Below are 19,676 nucleotides of genomic sequence, written 5' to 3'. Positions count from 1 at the left end.
GCATTGCCAACACTGAGCAGCTTGTTTTATCTAATTGGCTAATTAGAGCCGAGGAGCACGCTCAAGTGGAGAGGGATTCGATGGGGCCGAACCACTGCACTGAAAATCGATAACTGGATGAAGAGGCTGGTGCCGGCGTCTTTGATTGGTCCGCTTTCCTTTACTTAGCTTGCGGTGGCTGGTCAAACATCGCGGCGGCATGCAGCGGAAGCTTAAGAATTATTATAAAACAGATTCTCATATAAGAAGAGTGAGCAGAACGAGGTCGTAAACGTGCCGAAAGTGCTAGAAAACGTTACACGGCCACGCAAAAAGTTGGATTATTTGCGAATAAAGCCATGCTCTCAGGCAGGTGCGAGTAGCCAGTGCATGAGCGATCGGCGGGAGCCATCTTTTATTCCTTTCGGAACGGTGCAGCCCGAAAACATTTGACCAATAGCCGAGGGCTAATGGCGAACAGGCGTCGAATCAGAAATAACCGTTTTTATTTTGTTCGGTCAAATCATGCATAATCAGTGTGCGTACGTCCTATCAGATGGGGAGCTATCGCGAATTTGGTGACGTCGCGTGACAGAGAGGTGTAGTGGGGGTGGTCCAAAAATGTTTTTGACCAGTCGAGAAGGACTGATTGCAGAATTTGAATAGAACAGTTTGGAATAGTTTTACGTTGTAGCGCCCCTGCACTCTGAGCAATCTGAGAAAATTACAGTACTTTAGATTCAGTCCTTATTATGAATTCGATTTCCTAATGCAGGGCAAGGAAACGAGGCACAAAAGAATTCTAAAAGTGCTCATTTGGCCGTTCTTTATGTCTCTGCTCCATTTCAATCAGTCATCCCATTGTGATAAAAAATGTAGAGAACGGAAGATTAAGAGCTACCATGAAATATTCGATAGTGCGTGGAATATGGCCAGTAAATATGCAAATAATAGCTGAAAACGCAAGTTAGAGGCAGGTTCCTGAAATGAAGAAACTGCCATGCACCGGGCCTTAGTGTCAGGCTACGACGATTGCGTATAATAAACCTGTGTTCTCAGTTCTTAGCTTTCTGTATGGGTGGATGAGTATTTTTTTCCTACACCATTACAATTTGATGGCTTTCTTGCTTGCGTCATCAATTAGACTTCGTAAATGTGTTCCTGCTCCTTCGCCACCGCTCAGGGGTCGCAAAATTTGGTAAAGAAAAGGTCAAGGGAAACATTAAAACTGCTGTCTCATACTGTTATGCCCAGCGCACAAGCGTTGCCTTTTTCCAATATTAGGGGGAAACTGTGCGCGTGTATGTGACTTAATCATAGTGCCGTCATTCTACATTTCAGAATTCTGAAGGAAAAGTGTCTGTCTTGAAAGAGAGATTGCGTAGGATTCTCGTACATGTCACACTAAATGCCTAAAAACACTAATTGGGCCATGCTTCGAGTACGACTAATAATATGGGGCTTCTATAAAATCTCCTAATTAGTAAAATCAAACGCATGCAAAATGTAGCCGTCTCATTAGAACCCTCAAACTAGCCAAGATGATCAAGCGTTTCGGTTTTCCCTTACGAGGGCGAACTCGGTACCACTTTAAGAACCACGAATCATTTCTAGGCTAAAATTTATCGACTATTTATAACGAGGTCGCTTTGAAATACTGAGATCTCATTATCTGCATGAAACGTTTAAGCTCACATCGAGACTGAATCAAGTAATTCTTCAGCCAATAGGTCCCTTTAGCGTCCACAAGTATCCACATTTCCCGTCGACAATCTATCATTGAGATATTATGCCAAACTCTCTCCTTGAATATCTTTGCTAATATTTACATAAACTTTTTGTTCGTGCAAACAAAAGTTGCTCATGTACCCACTCTTGCGTTGGCCGTCACGGGCGAGCAGTAGTAAAAAAATAAAGCATGTCACTGTTGGCATTCCATCGTAGTTATTGCGTCACCGGTGTAGCCACTGTTATGCATTCGCGGTCTTAACATCGTTTTGATGCTTTCGTAGGCTTTCCATCTTCGCCATTGTAGTTTCGTCATCCTATTGTCGTCATGGCATCGCAGTCCCGCCATCACCGTCACGTACTCATCGCCATTTTATTCTCGTGGGGCTATCATCTTCCCACCGTCATCATCACACCATCGTCATAAATGCAGAATTGCCATCCCGTTGTCGTCATAACGTCGTCGTCAACCACGTTGAATCGTCATCATTCTTTCTTCGTTCCATAGTCGTGACACCATCATCATACCATCATGGTTATTCTATCGTCGGCACTCTGTCGTAGTCTTTGCACTGTTACTATGCCTTGTCAGATGTTGCGTGGTCGTCACACAGTCGTCTTCCTGCATTCGTGGTTGTAAGATTGTCGCGATGCCATTCTCCTCGTACCATCATCGTCATCCAGCTTCGCAATGCGGTAATCCTGAAGCCTTCATCATCAAACCATAGCCGCCATACAGTTGATGCAATCTTATTGTCGTCAGAGTGTGGTCGTCACCCCACCATAGGCATACCATCGTCATCATTTCATAATCGTCTTCCCACTGTCTTCACGCCGTCAACGTCATTCTTCGTCTTTACATCGCCGCTATTGCGTCATCGTCATACAGCCGCATCCACCTCGTCCTGGTCGTTCAATCGTCGTAGCCATGTCATAGAATTTCAAAGCACTTCCTGTATCCTCATTCATGTATCCTCATTCCTGTATCCTCATTCCGCATTCCTACAATGTTGTCTTTGTGCGTTCGTCGTCATATATACGTTTATTCGTCGTCGAGACGTAATTGTCGTTCCATAGTGGCCAGTTCATCGTCGTTGTGCCATCGCCTTCATACCCTCGCCGTCATGCGGGCTATGGAAATGTTCTAGCGTTACAACTTTATATTTATTTGCAATCATGGTTATAGAATAACAGCGTTTTGCTTGGCAAACAGCAATGAAGGCTTCACGTATTATGATTCCCAAAGTGTGGTGGAACTTATAATACTTTTTTTTTAATTTGGTACACCCCAGATCTGTAAGTGAAAACAGTAGTGGACGCAGATGAATGATGAAAAGTCCTGGTTCCCCACTTATATTCAAAAGGAAAATAGCCAAAACGAGCATAAGATGACAGATTTCTCTCTCAAGCTAAGTAGAACACATAAAACATAACACATATTGAACCCAGAACACATACCTGCGTCTTCAATGTGCATTTCGCTGATGTTCTTTTGACCGTCTAATTTCAATGTAACGTCTACCGTAGCGTGTTTTAGTGACCTGTATCAGAAAGAAATGAGTATAGGCACAGAACTAAATTCAACAACTCAGAAATCGCAAAACGCTCATCACATACCCATCATCTTTGTCCGTGTAATATCTATCGAAAAACATATTTGTAGCATATGGTCCTCGCATGAAGTCAGATTTGCACATATAATCCGTCACCGGACCTGTTTCCAGAAGGGTCAACATTTCTATGCGGTTGGCGGGATCACGATACGCTTTCTGCAAAAACTGTGGGAAGAAAATATTAAAACTTCTATGCGTATCCAGTGATTAACATCGACATAAGCTTTTAGACAAATTTATGCTCTATGTCTGATGAAATATATGTCCTAACCATGTAAATCATAACCTATGGAAGCGTTTCTATTGTACAGAATCAACGTGGCGTCTCGGTGCAACGAGGTCAATCGCAAGGCTTTCCCCTTAGTGGCGCCCAAATAGATACAAATGAGATGTTATTGTGAAACTACTACCAGTACAGTATCATGAAGTGTAAGGAACATACAGCCTGGTAATCATCAGCTCGTCGCCATAATAAATTATCGATGCATCACGTCACGAAGTATTGATAAATTAGTATCCACAAAAAATTATAGCCGAAAAAAAAACTTCACTTAAGGCTAGCTCAAATTTAGAGACTTATAGAACACAGCGGCGTTTAAAATAGGTTTTTTGCAAGAAAAAACTTTTATTTGTGATCAGCTTAATGGAGGATATGTTAAGTATTTAGAACGGTCGCAAATCACGCATAAATTTCAAAGAATATGGAGGCTTTTTATCTGAAGCGTCTAATTTTTACAAGAATAATTAGTGCACAATTGATCCAGTGTTACTGCGTGCCTAAACGGTGGCACTCCAAAAGTCGTTCGAGATATATTGCGTGACAGCTGAGTATCAATGCGCAGATAACATATGGGTAACATAAATCTTCTACAATGCGCTTCAGCCAAAGGTAATGATCAGAACATTTCAGAGCTAGTTCTTTCTTATAGCGTCTAGTTCACAAAACGGTCAATAGTATTGCTGAATATAGGGTTAATTTGCCTTGCGGATTTGTTAAAAAAATTTAATGAAAAGAAAGAGTAGCTGTAAAAAAGATGCCCGTGCCAGGTTGAAAATGTCGGCGAGATTATGCCATTTCTCATTAATTGTGATTTTTCTAAGGCTTTTCTCCTCAATAGAAGACATGCAAAGTGAGGCGACTTCGGCAACACAAAAGAACACTCTTTTACTACAAAGGGCCATGTCGATGCGCTTGTTAAGGCAAGATTTGACTTCCTTTAGACGTGAGACGTACTGGCAGTGTCCAAGCCTGAGAGATAAATTGAAGTTTGATTACGCAGCTGTGCTGCATATTCTGCTATCACATGCGGGGGCACAAGTGAAGTCGTTGCATTGCTCACCCACTGTTTTCCCAGATAATGTTGCGATTGGATGTCGAGGTATTGCGGACAATCAGTCACCGCCTGTCATGGCCCTTTCTCCAAGACTCCTAGGCTGTTGCGGTAAGGCGAGCGTGTGGCATCACACAAGGGCTTAAAACACCCGAGAATGTTTGCCACTATTTAAAAAAAATATAAATTTGCCTTCCTTTACCTGGATGCCAGCTGCTGCAGCGGCGGCGCAAGCATGCACTTGAGTCCCTGTCTGCTGAGAGCTGCAGAACACAGTGCTCCAGGGAGGGCGCCCGCATGTTCTTACACAAGCTTGTGCTTGCACCGTCTTAGAAGCAGCTCCCGCCCTCATAAAGGAAGGCGAAAGTGTAATTTATTCTTGAAAACCAGGCAATTAACTGGGTCCATGGGTTACACTGAACGACGTAGGGTCCAAAACGCGATTTTTTGGGAAAGTTCTAGGAAGAGCGGTGCAGCGGTAAGTGCAAAATCTGTTTTCAAACACGTTACGCGAAATATGCAGCTCCCGCCGAGTTCAATGCCTGCGGTGTCGAGGAAACCATAGAACACATAGTGTGCTACTGCCCATCTTTTGAAAATGAAAGGCAAGACCTCTGCACAGCTCTCAATCAACTAGATGGAAGGCCGTTCACCTTGAACAAGATCTTGCGACCATGGCCTCGCATATCGCAGCTACAAAAGGCCACAAAAGCGCTGCTGCGATATTTCAAAGCGACCGAAATGAGTCAGCGTCTCTGACCCGGACTGAGTGACCGACTCGCACCTCCAGTGTACTTTCTCTTCTTTTATTCTTCTCTTCTTTTAATCTTTCGTCCCCCTTTCCCTTTCCCCAGTGTAGGATAGCCAACCGGGCTCAGTCCTGGTTAACCTCCCTACCTTTCATTTATCATTTTCTCTCTCTCTGTAGGTTGTGGGGTTGCGCGACCCTCGCGCCTCCCCTGATGTTTTTCCCGCATAGCGCGTCTCCTGTAGTGCGGCTTCGCCGCACACGCGGCGGTCCGAGTGGTACAGGCGCAGTCCGAGAGATGGCGCTAGTGTTGCGCGGCTGCGGGGTTACCCTCGGCGGGAGAGACAAGGCGCGCTCTCTTGGGTTGGAGACAGCAAGCAGTACGGACGTGCCGTGCCGCGGGTGGAGCGACCCTCTTTCCCGGCGGGTCGGCGCGCGGCGGAGGACGTCTCCCGCGAGCGCGCGGCGACCGATGCATCTGCGAGACCGCCTCGCGTGGCCGCCTTGGAACGCGCCACGATTCGCGTGACTATACACGCGAACGACCAGGCGTTGGGATCCAGCATGGAGCGAACATATTCGCTCGCGAGGACGCGGTGAGTCGGACTTCTAGATTTGTCGCGCGCCTATCGGCATGTTTTGGGGATATGAACTCGGCTAGCAGGCATTGATCCATGAAAGGTGCAATAAATGCCCTTGTGACTGTTTGCACTACTGTGTGTTGTCGTTCCTTTGTCCCAAGAGTACGGAGGTAGAGAACCCCGTATCTCCCACATCTGGCTGCCCAACGTGGACCTCTTGGGGCATCGGACGATAATTTTAAGTGTTGCTTCGTTCAAGACCTTTGTTTGAACCGAAGCGTAGGCCTAGCGTGGATTTTGATCGCTAGCGTCGGCGGCGTGCTTTCTTGAGCGAGGCGACGGTGGCTGTAGTGTGTTTGAACTTATCAGCATGCTAAGCCTTTTCGCAAGTGTTTTTTTTTTAATGACATTCGTCGGTACGAGAGCCACGTGGTCTGCATCCTGGGAGAGCGAGGCTGAGTGCCCGCGGAGCAGTGGCAAGCCTGAAGCGAGTGAGTACGGAAGCCTCGTGGGTGGTCCGAATTTCTTATGTACATAGTGTGTAAATAGCTTCTTCTATCTCTTTGACTCGGATGAAGTCGCGGCTCTGGGAGCCGGGTGGCCGCGGGCCACGGGTGCCACGACGGGCTGACTGGTATTGCGGCCTGGCACCGGGCGCTCCGACACCGTCTGGGACGGTGGGCGCCGTCAACTCGGATGCTGTGTGCACCGAGCGGAGTAGGACCACCTCACAGAGCTAACGTCTCCTCGCGGCTGCCTGTTTTGCGCCCATTTTGGGTGTTGTTTTTGGATGCCGGTTGTTGTCAGAGTAGCGACGATTTAGGCCTAAGGCTTTACGAAGCTGCCTGTCGCACGTGGAGGGACACAACCTGGTGGACCGTGGCGTTGAGGCGTTGCAATTTGCTCCCCTCATTCTATTTAGCCTCGCACGAATTGAAATTACTCGTTCGACTCAAGAAAGCGGGCTTCGTTCACGTGAACTTAGCATCTGAGTAGCTGCCCGATCTTTTGCTAGCCGAGTTGAACATCGTACCACGTGGGCGATGCGCATGCAGATTTCCTCTCTCTTGCACTACTTTAGTGTTTGCCGAGTGTTTTGAGTGTACGCAGCGTGATTGGAGTCACTCCTGGCTTGCTGTCACCTGCACATCGTCTGCGCTGCTGCCCCGGACTACGATCGAGTCACCCCGGGCGATGGTGATGCTGTGGCCAGTTACTTCGGTGGCCTCCTGTATCCAGCTCACAACCCTCGGCGGCGGACAAAGGAGCCAGCGGTCACCGACAGCTACGGCGGCTCTTGCCAGCAGGGCGCGTCGGCGCGAGCGACGCTTGCTCGTACCGACTACTGCGTCGTCGTCTCCGGAGTCCTGGCCTGGGATCGTGCCGTCGAGTCTACAGAGCTGCTGCTGTGACCGGCGGACGCCAGCGGTGTACCCCAAGGACAGTCGGCTCGCATGTTACGGACAGCGTGTGGACATTTCCCCGGCGCGGCCACTGTTGCATGTACCACCTTGTTCGCGAAGCACGGGTTACTGTTAGACCGTGTCACATGTTTCGCCGGAATAAGAAGTGATTTAAGGTTGGGGGGATGTGGGGTTGCGCGACCCTCGCGCCTCCCCTGATGTTTTTCCCGCATAGCGCGTCTCCTGTAGTGCGGCTTCGCCGCACACGCGGCGGTCCGAGTGGTACAGGCGCAGTCCGAGAGATGGCGCTAGTGTTGCGCGGCTGCGGGGTTACCCTCGGCGGGAGAGACAAGGCGCGCTCTCTTGGGTTGGAGACAGCAAGCAGTACGGACGTGCCGCGGGTGGAGCGACCCTCTTTCCCGGCGGGTCGGCGCGCGGCGGAGGACGTCTCCCGCGAGCGCGCGGCGACCGATGCATCTGCGAGACCGCCTCGCGTGGCCGCCTTGGAACGCGCCACGATTCGCGTGACTATACACGCGAACGACCAGGCGTTGGGATCCAGCATGGAGCGAACATATTCGCTCGCGAGGACGCGGTGAGTCGGACTTCTAGATTTGTCGCGCGCCTATCGGCATGTTTTGGGGATATGAACTCGGCTAGCAGGCATTGATCCATGAAAGGTGCAATAAATGCCCTTGTGACTGTTTGCACTACTGTGTGTTGTCGTTCCTTTGTCCCAAGAGTACGGAGGAGAACCACCCCGTATCTCCCACAAGGTAGATAGACAGTTAGCCCCAGGAATTGCGTGAATTGCGCTAGGAATTGTAACACATTAAAATTGTTAACATTTTAGCCAAGCGTCTTGAAGCACTGTAGTTTAGTGCGCTATAACTGAAATAGTTATTCATCTAGCTGTGTATGTATCTATTTATCTCTCTATCTATGAATGTATCCTTGCTTGTTTAACTCCAACCATTGTTCCGCCTACCTGGCTCCCTCGGTTGTCTGGGATCAACTGGTCCGTGCATCGGGATACTGTGCGGAGGTAACAGCGTTCGCAACAAACCATCGGATGTACTACTTCGCTAACCTATTATAACTCAATATATATATATATATATATATATATATATATATATATATATATATATATATATATATATATATATATATATAAACACGTGCCTCTCCTCAACGAAGCTGTAGTGTCAGTGTATAGGCGGGGCTCGGGCAAGTCTAGAATAAATCGAAATCAATGAGTAATCATAGAATTTGACCGGATGCGTGCTACATAGCGCCTCTTAGCGGCCTCGCGTAGCATCTTATGTTTATTACCACAGCTTGTATAGTAGTTGCTTACCTGATTAGTTAGGGCAGGAGGATCCACTGATGGGGTTAAAATTACGGCCTGGCTAAGGTAACATCAATAAATTCACTGCATGGCTTGTTTTTATTCAGTTCTAACGATATTTGGCTCCCTCAACTGGGAAACCCTACATCAAGAACACATAGAACGCTCCACGCGTTAATTGTGTAATGGATGTTGTGCCAGTCAGTGATGTATCAAATGGCACCGTAAGGTAGGTTGCCAATTTGCAAGAATAAAATCTATCAGCAATATAAATCTTTTCAGGAAATGAGCTTGTCAAAAAGTCTGTAGACATCATTTATACTGCTATGTACAACACAAGAGGACGTTCAGTTTCAGTGGTTCTTCTGCAGTTGCCATATTATATTGCAGTATACACAATGTAACGGCAGCACTTATAATTGTAAGGATGTTGATGAAAATGAGCACAAGTCATAAATAACGTATACATACCATTTCCATTGCTTCGGCCAGGTTAGTCCAATTCTTCCTAATTACTCGTGGAGGCGATATAGGCGTCGTTCCACCCGCAATACAGAAAGCCATAAGTTCGGCGATGTAGAAGATTGCTCCGATACTGTAATACGCCATGACTAAGTGAGCGGTAAATACGACTTGTCCACTTTCAGAGATATAGGTATGCTGCAAGTAAATGGAAACAACGGAAGTTTTCTGATGCACCAAGCATGAAAATACTGCGATCAGCTGGCAAAATGCAGCAGCTGGAAGAAATGGACGAATACCAGTTGTGAGTTGTCGCGCAGCACATCCGTTAGTCAGGATGCAAAACCCAGATAAAAGAATCTGCGCCGAGTATTTACCAATAGTATGCTTTATCTTCTTTCTTGGTAAAGAAGTGCATTATCCTAACGTACGCGCCACTCGAATAGACTTAAGGAAAAGGTTTCCCCTTGTGGAATATTAACTTTTCCAGTGCAAAAAACAGGAATTTCCTTTCAAACTGAAGAGACCTCAGTTGTGAAATTGAAGCAAACTCTCAGGAGAAGCTATGTAAACTTTTGTATCTGAAAAATGCACATACCCGCTCACTTGTGGCACGACGAATTTCGGCTGTTAGACGGCGACAAACGCAAATTAGGAGGCTGCAGCAAGCTCAATGGCGAGCTCCTCAAAAGCGATGTTCTAGTTGCGCCAACCAGCGGCGGGCAGTCAGCCCACCGCGGTTCTGTACTTCTCGCTGTCCCAGCGTGCTGGCTGCCTGCTGCTCGGTGGAGTAAGCAGAACGTTGCTTAGAGGGGCGCGTCTTGGCGCTCGCTGTAGTCTTCCGTATTCAGTTTCACGCGATCTGATTGCCGTAATTCGTCGGGCTACAGTTCCGCACATAACCGCATTTTTCAAAGTCTCAAAGTAGACATGGTTTGTACGGGGAGCTTGCCTATAATTCGCAGCAGCAATGAGCCCGTTGAAATTCAGCTTTAAAGATCAATGATGAATTCTTTGTAATTAGTGACCAGTTGCCACGTGTCACATGTCACCCCGTGGCGGTCACCTCTGACAGCTAGTATGCAGGAACCTTACTTTCATTTCATAACCGCACATTTTAAACAAATCCTAAAAATTTCGTAGAACCATGCAGTAAGTGGCAGGTGTGCAGCGAATGCTGTTTTTCTCGAACAACTCTTTACATGATGGCACACATGGTTGCTTTCAACTGTGTACGATATATTAACACAGTTACGTGGATGGGAAGGACATTCGAGTATACTCCAGTGTAAGGGAATGGAGGCTTCTGGAATGTCTTTGGATTCTTTCGTTCAAGGTTTACGGCGTCCTGAAGACAACGGCGGGATGTCCGAGACGCCTGTCTTATGTATACAATTCCTAATGGGAGGAACCTAAAAACATATATATAAAATAGACGCAGGCTTCCTATTGTTTTTTCTGGAAGGAGATATGAGAAGCATGACCAAACCGAGCTTTTAAAGTATATCTTCGTATGATTCATTAGTCTTTCTAGATAACGTAACCAGGAGCATTACTCTGGATGCTTTCAACCATGTTAATATGATTAGCTTGCGAAGGGTTCAAATGGTTATAGCTAATCCAGCACTGAGTGAAACACGACGGAGAAAAATGAAAGAGAGAGAGAGAGAGAGACGATTTTTATAGTGGTACACAGGAAAAGGCAACTACCCATTTCCCCCGTATGGGTGAGTCTGTGGGCGCTATCTGCGTAAAGCCGACGCCAAATGGATATGTTGCCTCCTCCGAGAGGCATTAACGTCCAAACATTCACCGCGGCTCAGCCCTAGCTATCTTATTTTCCCCGGACGCGGCTACGCCATGAACGGTTACGCTTGGGAGAGTCGGACACCCATGTGTTCGCGTACGTGGTGTCACAACACGCGAACCGCCTGCTGCAGCGAATATGCAGGAATAAGTCTTTTCTTTCTTAAATATGTAAGATCATTGCGTCCTTTCGCTTGTGCTATTTAGCTCCAGTCTAACTTTGATGAAATAAAGCAAGACTACGGCCACAAACGATATAACGTTTCGTATGTTACACAGGCGCCTTGTTCAGAAATACGCGCCGTAGTTGATTGGTGGCTTTGGTGTTGAGCTGCTAAGCACGAGGTCGCGGGATCAAATCCGGGCCACGGCGGCCGCATTTCTAAGGGTGCGAAATGCGAAAACACCCGTGTACTTAGACTTAGGCACCCGTCAATGAACCCCAGTTGGTCCAAATTATTTCGGAGTCCCCCATTACGGCGTGCCTCATAACCAGATCGTGCTTTTGGCACGTAAAACCACACAACTAAATTCTTTTTATCACATATGAAACTAAAATAGATAAAAGAGTCACTGAATTATGCCGTATGACGTGACAGACACACCTCATCTATAGAGGCGGAAAATTACCACGGTTTTGATTAAAAGTGTCTGTCTTGATTTCGTTACCAAGCGACTGAAGATAATGATGCATGTTTTTATTCTTTTTTTTTTGCAAGTACACGTGATTAATCTCAGTTGATATCATTCCATAGCGAAACACAAGGTCAAGAAAGCGCGCACGAAGGCACGGCTTGTTTATCGACGTTGTTTTGATACTGCTTGAGACGCATCCTAATGTTGCCGCTTAGGGCGACGTAAGCATACAGACAGTTCCCGCATTATACGGCATACACTACAGCTGGGAACGTTTCACTCCTTACCTTGGCCTTCGCGTTCACAATTTCATGTTGTAGTTTTCGCCTTGATGCATGGACAGTCTGCACGTAGTTTGCAGCGTAGGACTCGGGGTACGGCTTGACTTGCGTTGGAGCGTGAGAAATGGCAGCACACGTTCCTACTTGAGGACAAATTCTACTTGACTAGGTTATGCGATAAAGCCTGCGCTGCACGAAGCCGACGCAATACTTGGGGTAGCCGATAAATTAGAACTCTTGGTGTACGCGAGCGACATTGGCTTTCTTCATCGTGGATATTCGTGCACATTTTCTTAGCCTATGTTATGAGGGAAGTGACATCCCAGCCTTTCTATGAAGTAGGGCGTACAGAATAAATGTAGCTAGCGACGATTATGAGTTTGGTTTCTAAACAACCTGAAGGAAAGACCGATACGGTCACATTTTGCAACGATGTCCAGGTACAGAAGAAGGCGGTTAAGCTACTCCATGACCGTGAATTGTATGCAATGTTCCATGATCTTGATAGGTATCGTGAAAATGTCGAGGCAGCTTTTTGCAGGACTGAATAGCAATTGTCCACGTAGTGCCAAAATATATTTTGGCATGAATGAAGGGGCCCAGGGTATGAGTCCCAAGGGATTCCATAGGTAATTCATGGCAGTGCCAAAACTGCTGCTTTCTTGGTGGTTCCGCGTGTTGGCATGAACAACGTATTGTTGCAGGCGATATATGTGAACAATAAGCAAAAATGTAGCAGTCTCCATTAGGTCATGCACTCCAATTGGGGATCCTCTGATAAAGGTGCAGTACCCACATCAACGGTGAGTTGAATAAAAACGCTTGCGATAGGAGACCTAACGACACATTGACTCAAATACTCAATTTGTGCGTCCTAAACCTTCGGGATGGATTCTTTAGGGGTGCCGATCTGGGCGCTACTTCAGCAGATGACCTGAGACATAATGCGATGCAGGAAACCAGGAAGGTTTTGCACAGGGAAGCGAATAAAATTCACCATGGGTCATAATGGGGCAAAAATTTTGCGAACTTTACGAAGGCCGAACAAAGCAATGGTGGGCCCATTATGGCAAAGCAGTTCAAAATACAGTTACTGATGCTGAGGAGGCAACAAGGGGAAATTGCCAACAAGCAGGCCTGCAACTATTTACTACCTTCGCACTCAGATTGCGCTGTAAATGGCAGTCCTCTTAGTCGCACAAGCGCTTGATAGCTGTGGCGTTACCTTTCTTTGCCACCAGTATTCACAATGTCCCGGTTAGTCCGCAGCTTCTTGAAAGCCTTGCGCTCACTCAAACATCTTTAAGTGAGAAGATGGTGGCTACTCCAAGCTTCTAAAGGGTACGTCAAGTAACTAAAGGATGCGTCTGGATTGGAGCTGTCAACTATTTTTTTTACTAGCTTCCTCGCGTCATCCGCCAGAGCTCTATTCAAGTTCAAGCCGACGCCCAATGCAGGCAGCTTTGTTTGGTCAGGTGAATAGGTTGATTAGTTGCGCACAGCAGTCGTCGCCACATTCCTCGGTCGGTTGTTTCGATGATTCGTGAGTTTTTCCAGCCTATACTCAGGGGTGCGTTCATTTTTGAAGGAACGAAAGAGACCTCCGCCAATGTATTGCTACTGTAAACTTTCAAATTATTCTGGAAAGCTGTATTCCTGGCGGTGACTCGTATAAAACGAATCATTTTGCAGGTTAGAATTCTTGTATTTGGAGTCCAAAATGCCTACATGCTACAAGTGCCATGCGGCTTTGGAAAAGGCGGACGTTTTGGCTTGCGAGACGAAATATTTCCAACAGGTATATTCAAAACAGCTGATTGAGGTGGAAGTACATGAAACCTTGATGACAGCTACTGCCTCATCAACAGCTGCTGAAACACTGATTTACAGAAACACTGAACTTCCAAAACAGTTCAAGGAGAACTTATGTATGGCGGCAATCTAAAATGCCACGAGGCCGACATCTTAGGCAGATAGGTGTTAGGGCGTTGTCTTATTGAAGATTGAAAAAGATATATAAGTAACACATATTGTCGATACTACAGCCAACTATATTCATTCCTTTCTAAACGCATTGCCATCGAAAGTCATCGTGGGATGCGTGCTGCGGCATTTTTTTCTCTCAAGAACCAACGGGAGACCACTTACCTAGTCTTGCACTAGCACAGTGCACGCGCACGGAAGCTTATTGAAAGTGTATGTGGCATACTCTACCAAATTTTATACCAAATAAATTCTATTTTTAGGTTTTTTTGTCAAGACTACCATATAATTATAAGGCAAGCCGTAGTAATGAACTTTTATGTATTTTTTTGCCACCTGACTTCTCTTGTGCGTACTCTATTCACAGCCTGGGTTTTCGTTCCTTTCGCCCATTTAGAATTGCGGCCGCCAGGCATTGGATTTGATACCGCACCCTCGGCCATCGCAGCGAATAACCAGCGGTAACTACGTCCCCATCGTCGGTCACATTTCATTTTCCTGAGAGCGCAACTACATTGTACAGACTGGGCCTCTATTATGGACATTCCGCCGCTTCCTTCGAGGCGTGACGTAGGCGTGACGCGCACAAAAGGGCGCGTTTTGTTTTCGTAACGTGATGCAAACCTAACGTTTTGCCCAAAAAACTGAACTGAAGGCATTGAACCGAAGGTTCTTGATAAAGCAAAACAGATTTCCTCCTCAGTAAAAGTGAAGCACCTAGTTCACAGTGTACAATTTTTTCTGTGGATAACGCTTCTTGCTTCCGTAATCTGTTGCTTGCTTAATTAGCTATGATGCGTGTTCCGTGGAAACGCAATGTGTCATCGGATATTGGCACGCCAACGCGCTTGTTTTCTACCTTGAGACAACATACGCGATCTACCAGTGGTGACGCGCGCGAGTTCTAGGCCGCGTTATTGCTATCTCGTGAAACGCAAGTGGCTCAACCCGACACGGCTGGCTGAGAAACCGCCGAATATCACCTATAGCGTTGCACACACCAGGCGTATCCGCTTGCACTATGCAAGTGCCGGCGCTGCCATCTCATGTCATAAATTAAAGAGCCGCCGCGGTCATAACCTCTGACGATGGAAAGGTCATTGATATTGATTGCAATACAAACGCAGCAGGGTAAAGTGCAAAATGCTCTAAAAGCTTTGCAACGTTCAAGCAATATTATTCAAAATCAATGAGTTTTTGAATGATGTCATAAAACACAAATGCCAATGCCACCCGAGAGAGATGCAAAGAGTATGAGTACGCGTTATGAACAAAAGGGGATTTTCATGGCCCGAAAACGACGCGAAAGATGCGACGATCGATATGCGTGTTTTTCGGCCGCCATTGCTTATGACCGCTCATTAGCAGGAGTCACGCTGCTTGGCGGACCAAAAATTATGGCTAAAGATATCTGTAAAGGAAACCCAGCGCAACGTCATGCAACGACTATTTGACGCTTACAAAACGACCCTTATGGGACCCTCCTCGGACCACTCCTGACCGGATATTCCTTCAGCCAACGAGAAAGCTGGCGTGGTATTTCTCATGGACATCTACCGTATATTTTCGAAATTGTAGAAGCATTGCCCGGGCTTCTGGAAGCTACCGCTCACTCGCGTTTTAAAGCGCTAAACTCACAATATAGCTGCGCAGGTACCAAAACAATCTTTTTTACGATACATTTGCAGCTCCACATCAGGTTTCACCATCTTGATGGAAAGGAAAATTTGCATTTTGCAAACCTTGCGTTCTCACCGCAAATTTTAAAACAAGTGAGCTCTCGGCAGAAAATCAGGAAGTCAACATGGCGGATTATGCTGGCCTCGCGGATCGCACTTGACGGGATCAAAGCATCCGCTGTCCAGCTAGATAACGGGTCGAACGCAGTTAAACATTTAAAACAAAATTTAATTACACTGAGAAAGTCAAAAAAGCAAGTTAAAAATACACAAAACGTTCAGTTTTAGCCCGTAAAAAAGTGGTCCGGTCTCTAGGGCCGGTGGGGCGAGTCTGCCCGTCCCGCGCTTTTCCAACCGCGGTTTGCATCCCCGTCGCCGCCCCCAGGCCCGGGAAACAACACCCGACACCCCGAAGCGTCGTCACTGGGTCACTTCCAGGAACCGAACGGAGGGAGCGGTCCCTTTCTTTTGCGCACAGCTAGGAGTCCGCGGGGGGTCAGTGAAAGAGAAAGCAATACAAGTAACGAAGGCTCGCTTCCCTCTTGAAGGAAAGTCTGGCCGTGCATTCGCGATGCGCACAGAACACGGATAATAGCGGCCGTGCAGCCGCCTTGCGTGTCGTGAATGGAGCCCCTGGTCCCTGCTGCAATAGTAGGCGCAGGGAGCATTGCAGCCTAATAAACAATGCCCATTGTTCGCGCTTTGTTCTACATCACACCTAATGTGGAGTCGAATCACTTTTCTAAGATATACTCGTCTTGGATGTCATTGGCTGCAGCAGTGGTTATACCTGGCTACAGATTGCGTAGAGATGTACGCGCGGGCAATTTTCGTTTATTGAAAAACGCCTACATGGTCGCTTTTAGCGTGTGTCACGTACATGCAGGTAAAAGCGTTTGAGGCGTAGTGCGCGTATAGTACGTGGAGCTTTCACGTTTGCGTGCGTGAAGTCTCTGGGTACGTGCAACTAAAACAGTCTAATATTGTGAGCGTGCAAAAAGAGACTCCAGTAATGCAAACATTGTTCAAGACCATATACGAAGTTATTGTAAAATAAAGGGCCTTAGATATACCCTTGAGGAATACCGGAAGTTTTTTCATAATGCAAAGAGTACTTAGCACCAGTGCGAACGTAACTTCATCGAGTGGGCAGATAAACCTATATAAGCGTGCGCAGGCAGGAACGCCGTACCTCAAGTGTTTATCGATAAGAAAACCAGGAGTAACTACATCAAATGCTTCTGACAGGTCGAAGTACACTGTGTCTGTCCCCGGTTAGTAACAGTGGGTACCTTAGCATCAAGAAACAAGCGTTGTTTCCAAATACCTGCCATGAACAATATTACATTCGCATATACTAGTCTTAGACCTAAAGAAAAACAAAATAAATGTGCATACATAGCTATTTCAAACACTTTTGCAAACGGTGACAAGTAGGAGACGTGGCGATAATTTTTGAAGTCGCTCATGCTCACACTTTGACTTCTTAAGTGAAATGCCTTATATGACAATGTTGGCAGTGGCCTTTGCGAAACTGCTTCGACACGAGAAATGGCAGAGCCGCAAGGAGTAAACACACGGCGAAAATACTACGATTGACCTCAAATTTCGCGAGGTGGTTCTTGTAAACAAAAGGAACTACTCACATTCAGGAAAAAATTTCGTGCGTTCCCTTCTGAGCAGAAATCGATGCCGAGCGTCCGGGTTACGGGACACGAGCGCTCCGCTGAATGAACCGCTCCTCCACTTTTCAGGCTCAATAAATTTGTGCCTATGGCGCGTCTGTGGGCACACGTCACCTCGCTGCCATCTCGCTGACTAGTGCGTGAGTCATGGGGCGACGCACCTCTCGGTGCGGAGGAGGTAGGGCTACGTCAAGAGTGAATCAAACGCCCACGTTGATGACATTCCGAAGTCCACAAACGGTATGATGCTTTCGCATTTCAACACGTAAGCAGTCTGACGTGCCTTAAGATTTTCGATGTGCCTCATGTTGACACCTATTTGAACTGGTAAACCTATTTCAATCTTCGAACAAGGAAACGCATTTGTTGGCAAAGCAAGATTGCAAGATTGGCAAAGCAAACTTGGTATTCTGTCGTAAGTAAGACAATGCGTTGGTTCCAACTCACAGCCGCCGCATTATGGTCTTCTGCAAAATATTAAATGTTGCAGTTGTCAACGAACCTATACCGCTAGTCACCACAGCTAGCAGCATGCACTGTTCTCAAGAAAATAGAGGGAAAATGCTAAGCAAATGCATTCGCGAGATGGTCATAGCTTCTAGCGCATAGTTTCTAACTTATGATTTTTATCTCAGCCCACTCAGAACTGTAGGCTTTCAGAGAGGCACATAAACGTTTTGGATAATATTTTACGCCCTCTTCCGACAAACGTACTGTATGCATGAGTGTCTCTATTCATTACGCGCTTCACATGGCTTCGCAAGACGCTGAAATTTTCGTAATGCCCCGATCATCCTGTGTTCATGAATTTCTTCTATGGTACCTTACCTCTTTTAGCAAGTAGACCGCGTTATTCCTTAGTAAAGCATGTAGATTAGCGCAGGGCAAATCTTTTTGCAGTGAATGAATGCTTCCAAACCACATTCTACCATATCGGTCAACTTGCTAACTTTTTTGTTGATGTCTCTGGCACAATAGAATTCAGACCACTCCTGCATCCCTGAAATACTGATAAAGACCAGGATAGTCGAAATACGGAAATACAAATGAGCCTGCAGGCTCATTTAACACATTGATCGCCTCTAGGAAAACGGCGAGTTCGAGCGGCGCAAGTGATTAGGCAAAGAGCCACTAAACCGCTAACAGCAACAGAAAACTCGTTAACACAAAAAATTACCTGAACCAGATCTGAAGCATTTCCAGCGGTATTTGGTACCTTGTTAAACGGAGCGTTTTGGTTTATCTCAGGATGCAGAGCGCTGTTAATAATTTATTTGCTTTGAAATAAATGTTTCGAGAGAGTTCAGTGCCTGTCAGTCTGCCTTTCTTTGTTTGATAATCCTTTCAGCAGCGCGATTACACGAATCATGAACTGAAAAAAAAGTATTACCAAGAATGTCAAAATACGCGCATTTCTTAAGATGCTTCCAAGGACCTTCTTGCAATAAGTCACCCCAAATTGCAGCACATGCTGAACGGCCTCCGGAGAGAAAAATAACTCGATTGTGAAACGGTCCGCAAAACTATTACTCTAGAAAGCTTTTAGCAGTTAAGCTAATCGTGATGATTAGCATAAGTGACTAAAGCTTTATATGCATAACAAACATTTCTGCATAATAATTGATTTGGGTAATCTACTCCTGTCCCTAGGAGCATTCGACAGTGCTCTAATGGCCATAGTGGCTATCTTGCTTTTAATTGCATCCTTCGTAGCGTACGTATATTCAAGGGCACTAGCGTTTACCTAGTGCATGAGAAATGTGGGTAGAAGGGTGTGATGCATATGCCACTAAGGATAGTAGCTACAATAGTTAATACTCGCAGGGCGAGATGTATTACACATACACAAGTGAGCAAGAAAGTGAACGGGAGGGGAGCCACTGCGGTAGCTAAATGATTAAAGGAATTCATGTGTCAAGTGGACGTGGGTATGTTTTCCATCAGCAGTAACTGGGTATGTTTCCACTACTTCCTGCAGCGAAGCTGCATATGCCTAGAGTTCCGTGCATTTTTGTTCTCCGTGAGAAAAAAGCTATCATCACCAATGGCTCATAGCCCCGTAAGCATTCATACTCTCGTAAGCATTCGTACTCAAGGAAACAAGCAAAAAATGCAATGGCTCATTGCCCCGTAAGGCAGAGGCTACAATCACTCAGAAAATTGAAGCGTACTGTGCCTAAATTATTTCTAGTCACGCATAAAACATGCAAAACTGCATGTCGAAAAGTCGAAAAGTCGAAAATGTCGAAAACAGAAAATTCAATGACTCCGTAGTCCCCTAAGCTTCATGGCTACTTACTTTGCGTGATTTAGCTGTGATGAAACTACCCCTGTTTTCATTATGGATGATTTCAATATGGACGTATCTGTACCGAAAAAGGAGTCGTTTACACGTTCCGTGCGGTCGGAC

General features: G+C 46.2%; 1 long non-coding RNA gene across 1 annotated transcript; it reads right to left on the bottom strand.

Moving 5' to 3' along the window:
- Nucleotides 1-3,392: 3,392 nt before the first annotated feature.
- LOC140213563 (uncharacterized) lies at nucleotides 3,393-17,317 on the bottom strand. The gene is made up of 3 exons (XR_011890437.1): nucleotides 17,228-17,317; nucleotides 9,206-9,394; nucleotides 3,393-3,485 (listed from the first exon to the last, which is right to left on the bottom strand). It is a non-coding gene; the product is annotated as an uncharacterized lncRNA (long non-coding RNA).
- Nucleotides 17,318-19,676: the final 2,359 nt, after the last annotated feature.

Source organism: Dermacentor andersoni, chromosome 10, assembly GCF_023375885.2.
Source record: "Dermacentor andersoni chromosome 10, qqDerAnde1_hic_scaffold, whole genome shotgun sequence".
Taxonomy (NCBI): Eukaryota; Metazoa; Arthropoda; class Arachnida; order Ixodida; family Ixodidae; genus Dermacentor; species Dermacentor andersoni.
This window is presented reverse-complemented; position numbering and strand designations above follow the sequence as displayed.